Below are 5,790 nucleotides of genomic sequence, written 5' to 3'. Positions count from 1 at the left end.
AATCATAATATGTAAGATATAAAAATAATTTTAGAATTTTAAAAATCTTGTCTTCCTCTATGACTCTTTTTAACATCCAAGAAAAAAAACATGAGGAAATACATCATGTAGTCTAAAGGATTCTTGTACTCTTCAAAAATGGTTTGATTCCTTTATTATAACTAGGAGAATGAATAGCCTTTCTCTTTAATCTTTCTAAAATTATAAAGGAAAAGGCAAGATAAATATTCTATTTAGAAATATTTTTCCTCAATTTTTTTGTAATTAGGTTTTTCTTTTTTAATTTATTGAGTTGTATCATATTTATAGTTGTACAGCCATCATCATGAACTCATTTTAGAACATTTCCATCCCAAACCCTTGTCAATCCCTCCCCCACCTGAATAATATGGAATTCATTCATCAAACAAAAGTGTATTGAATACCTATTACTAAGCATAGTGGAGATAAGTCCCAACTTTCAAGACCTCCCATTCTAGTGGGGAGAAACTAGCAATAAACAATTAGGTGGTAATCTTGAAGACAGAATAATAAAGTAGGGCACTGAGGCTAGGAAGTGATGAAAGGATGCACTGTTTGACCTGGGAAAGTCAAGAAAAGCCCATCTGATGAAGTCATTTGAACAAATGTCTAACTGAATTACAAGTGGTCCCAAATTTATGATCATTTGTCTTAAAAAATTTTTTGACTTTACAATGGTGTGAAACTTTTTTCAATTTTAATAATTTTAACTAAGTATTATAAATGAGTATAAGGAATTGAAATCATTCCTTTGAAGCTACTATTTTAAAAATATTACTGCAAATCATTGTTTGTCAACTATATTTGCATTAGAAGAAAAGCTGATCTTAGATGAATTATCAGTATATTAGCAAGCCTTTCAATTTACTGTGACATTTTAAAAAATTCATTATCACACTGATACTCTAACAATTAACTATTCCAGATTTTTGGAAGAGTATACTTTTTTAGACCAGTACATTTGCAACAAAGATAGTCTTTAGAGTGTTTAAATACACTTCTTAAAAATACATTATCCACAATTTCCCAAATTCAATGGTCAAATCATGTAAAGATCAATAGTGAGTTGTAAGAATAAGATGAAAATTATACCAGAGTAAATATGAGCTTTCTGTCTACACTTATTTTAAGTTGCAAGACCTAGTGTATTACTCTGGATAATTAATTAATTGGTTGATTAGTTCACCCAGTACTTATTGAATACTTGTTTAAGAACTGTGCTGGGCTCTGCAGAACATAACTGAACAGAAGAGACGAGTCTTTGCTTTTATCAACATGTGAATGTAAGTTGCTCCCTTATAGCTGGTTTTTAAGCAACAACAAAACCACACACACACACACACACACACACACACACACACACACACCACCACACACACACACCCACAATACTCTGCTTTTCCCCAGTAAATATTCCATCAGTGCCTTGAAGTGTCACAGCTGGAAAGGTATGAAGAGAAAGATAAATGGCTTTTCACACTGACTCCCAAGGATGACAGCAGTACCTGGAGATGTCACTGGGATCAAGGGTTTACTCCTCAGTTCTGTAGGAGTAGAACCCCAATCAACCTGGAATCCTAATCTAACAGTTCATTCAGCATGAGTATGGCTTGGGAGATGTGGTTAGGTTTTACGTATTTTGCATCTCAGTTGTAACTTACATGCTGGATTTCAGTGATTGGAGAACTTCCAATTTGGCACATTTCAGCAGTTATGAAAATACCTAATTCTGTGATATGTGGTAGCATGAATTGACAGCACTAATTCATACTTGGTATAACAGGTGGCCTGAGGTCCCTCTAAAGCATCATATATCTGACTATAGCTATAAGCATACAGGACCATTGCTTATTAGAAATAAAGAACAAATAGTTCCCATTGTGGCGCAACAGAAACGAATCCAACTAGGAACCATGAGGTTGTGGGTTCGATCCCTGGCCTCACTTAGTGGGTTAAGGATCTGGTGTTGCCATGAGCTGTGGTATAGTTCACAGACCCAGCTCGGATCCCGCGTTGCTGTGGCTCTGGCGTAGGCTGGCAGCTACAGCTCCAATTAGACCCTAGCCTGGGAACCTCCATATGTCGCAGGTGCGGCCCCAGCAAGACAAAAAAAAAATAAATAAATAAAAGGAAAGAAATAAAGAGCAAATAGATTCATTCCTTTTTCCACAACTCTGAATATTCCACATTCAAGGTCATGAGATTTGTTCATAGGTCATTAGGGTGCTGTAGAAATATATTTGTTTCCCCTTCTACACGGGTGTGTGTGTGTGGGGGTACATTCCAGTACCTCCAGTGGATGCCAAAAATGGTGGATAATACTGAACACTAACACTGTATTTTTTTTTCTATACGTACATACCTATGATAAAGTTTAATTTATTAATTAGGCACAGTAAGAGAAGGCCATCAATAACTAATGATAAAAATAGAATAACTGTAACAATAGGCTCTAAGGAAAATTATGTGAACATGGCCTCTTTCTTTCTCAGAATATCATTTTATACATATGTAATGCCTTTGCCATATTAACTAAACACTGACCATGCACTGTGGCTGAAATTTTTGCAGTTTAAGGTGGGCAGCAAAACTAACACAAAATTCCTTTTGCTTCTTCACAATTTCATTCATAGAAGATTTCTTCTTACCAGAGATCTTAGCAACCCCAGCATGCAGGTTTTTTCCTTTGTTTAGTAAGCCAAAAACCTTCACCTTTTCACTTAAAGGAAGCTCTTTATGGCTTCTCTTTGGCAGAGCTGAACTGCCAGCATCACTACTCTTATGCTTTGGGGCCATTATTCAGTAAAATAAGGGTGGCTTGAACATAAGCACTGTGATGCCCTGACAATCGACCTGATAACTGAAAGGGTATTTAAGTGACTCAGAAAGGCGGCTTCTGGCGTGGTGATGAAGGGCATGGTCTTTGCAGTAGACTGCTAAATTCTGTCTCAATCACAAGCTATGTGATCTTCAAGTTACTTTATTTCTCTGTGATTAGCATTCTTTATTCTTGGCATACTTTATTCTCTGTGCATTTGTAAAATGGGGGTGATGATAGTGAAAATATTCATGTCTCAGGGTTGGTCTGAGTTGAGGCAGTTTATAGGAAGCATTAATATTGTGCCCGACACATAGAGAACACCTACTGCTTGTGTGGCTAATGCTATGACTATACTGGGATCATTCATCTGTGTGATGAATATTTATCGACCATTTACTGTGCCTTGGTTACTGATAGGTAGGCCCTTTTACTACATAAAAAAAAGCAACAGATTCTAGAGTGTAAGCAGAATGTAGATTAAAACAGAAAGCCCGAAGACTTTTATATAGCTCTAGTTTTCTTCCAAAGAGAATAGGATGGAGGGTGAGTTTCTAAGCCTTGTGTATGAGAACACTAGAGACAGAAGATCTTCCAGAATCATAAGAAAAAAGACTTTATTCCAAATAAGTGTGAGTGCACAAAAATAGAGCATGGTATAGCAAATGAATGGAAAAGTTACAAACTACACTATTTTCATGATTACATTCTTTAGTGATTATAGTGGATTAGAGGAAAGGGCATTTCTGTTTACCTCAAAGTGAGTTCTCTCCATTTTATTTACTGCCTGGGAGTAAGTACCTTTACTAAAATTTACGTTATATTTAAAATATTAATCCCATGCCGTGGAATTAACTTATACACTGCATGTTAGTATATGGTGTAATCTGTAAAGCACCACACAATGGTTAATTAGTTTTATACTTCATATAATATTTATTTGTAAAGACATCTGTCCTCCAAAACAATAAGCCTCTTGAATATATGGGTTATATCACTTCCCCTTTTATTTTCTCTCACAAGGCTAGATGAATACTTGAAAAGTCAATAAGCATGCTTCAGGAAGGACTGGTGAAGTCTCAGAGCCTTTACTCTGCAACCTGTGTCTCACACAGACAAAATCTGTGTCTCACACAGACAAAACCTGTGTCTCACACAGACAAAATGAATGATTACCTTGCATGTGAAAAGAAGGAAATAACTGACATAAGTACATGAGTGTTGATAGGAAGAATTAATAGTAATTTTGCCAAGGTGATGGGGAACAGTGAGAGATGAGATTTCCGGAAATACTTTCACATTAACTCCGTATAATTCACTCCCTCTGCTGCCTACCTGGATCTCAGCTAACATCCTTGGATACTCATTGGGAAATTGGAGGTCATATGAAAGAGGAGATGCAGTCACACAGTATCACTTTTGGAATGCTTGTTACATTTGCTATCTAGGAATTAATTTCCACCACACTTTTTGAAATATAAAATTGAAAACAGTAAATAATTCCTTTATGTAATGGTGGATTTGAAAAGATGAAAGCTATTCAGTTTGTGTGCTTATTTGATTTGTGAACACTTTGCACATAATAATTGATGCTAATTTCATTTCTAAAGCCTAAAATGCTTTTTGCTAATACATCCGTAATTGAATGAAAGTAATTCTGGAATTACCCAAATTCATCACAAAGGTTTTTTGACTTAAAAAAAAAGTGTTCTGGAGTTCCCGTCGTGGCGCAGTGGTTAACGAATCCGACTAGGAACTATGAGGTTGAGGGTTCGGTCCCTGCCCTTGCTCAGTGGGTTAACGATCCGGCGTTGCCGTGAGCTGTGGTGTAGGTTGCAGAGCGGCTCGGATCCCGCGTTGCTGTGGCTCTGGCGTAGGCCGGTGGCTACAGCTCCGATTCAACCCCTAGCCTGGGAACCTCCATATGCCGCGGGAGCGGCCCAAGAAATAGCAACAACAACAACAAAAAGAAAAAAAAAAAAAAGTGTTCTGGAGTTCCCATCGCGGCTCAGCAGAAACGAATCCGACTAGGAACCATGAGGTTGCAGGTTTGATCCCTGGCCTTGCTCAGTGGGTTAAGGATCCAGTGTTGCTATGAACTGTGGTGTAGGTCACAGATGCAGCTTGGATTTGGCGTTGCTGTGGCTCTGGTATGGGCTGGCAGCAACAGCTCCAATTAGACTCCTAGCCTGGGAACCTCCATATGCTGTGAGTGCAGCCCTAAAAAAAGACAAAAGACCAAAACAAAAGTGTTCTATTCTTTGAGGAAGAAAAAAAAACCTGACTCGAAACTTACAGAGACTTCTAGACTAACATGATAACCTGCTTGCAAGGACTCGTATGTTCTCTTCAGAGTGCTACTTAGAAGTTCCAAAATGGTAAAGAAGTGCAATACCATTTAAAAGCAAAGATGAGGGTTCCCCTCAGCAGCACATATACTAAAATTGGGACAATACCGAGATTAGCCTGGCCTCTGCACAAGGATGACACATAATTTAGTGAAGTGTTCCATGTTTTTGCAGCAACATGGATGGACCTAGAGAGTATCATACTCACTGAAGTCAGTCAGACAAAGATGAATAGCATATGAAATTATTTATATATGGAATCTGATAAATATAATACAAAAGAACGTGGGAGTTTTTGTTTTTTGTTTTTGTTTGTTTTGTTTTTTGTCTTTTTGCTTTTTCTAGGGCAGCTTTCCACGGCATATGGAGGTTCCCAGGCTAGGGGTCTAATCAAGGCTGTAGCCGCCGGCCTACACCAGAGCCACAGCACCGCGGGATCTGAGCTGAGTCTATGATCTACACCACAGCTCACGGCAACACTGGATCCTTAACCCACTGAGCGAGGCCAGGGATCGAAAAGAACATATTTAAAAAACAGAAACCGACTCACAGATTTCAAAACCAATCTTGTGGTTACCATAGTTGAAAACCATTGAAGGGAGG

At 37.9% G+C, this 5,790-nt stretch overlaps 1 non-coding gene across 1 annotated transcript; it reads left to right on the top strand.

The window, feature by feature from the left end:
- The first annotated feature begins 5,255 nt into the window (after positions 1-5,255).
- On the top strand, positions 5,256-5,357 carry LOC125110474 (U6 spliceosomal RNA). The gene has a single exon (XR_007130647.1). It is a non-coding gene; the product is annotated as a U6 spliceosomal RNA (small nuclear RNA).
- The last annotated feature ends 433 nt before the right edge of the window (positions 5,358-5,790 follow it).

The sequence above is a fragment of the Phacochoerus africanus genome, chromosome 10 (genome assembly GCF_016906955.1).
Source record: "Phacochoerus africanus isolate WHEZ1 chromosome 10, ROS_Pafr_v1, whole genome shotgun sequence".
Classification (NCBI taxonomy): domain Eukaryota; kingdom Metazoa; phylum Chordata; class Mammalia; order Artiodactyla; family Suidae; genus Phacochoerus; species Phacochoerus africanus.
Note: the sequence above shows the minus strand (reverse complement) of the source record. Positions and strands in the feature narration are given on the sequence as shown.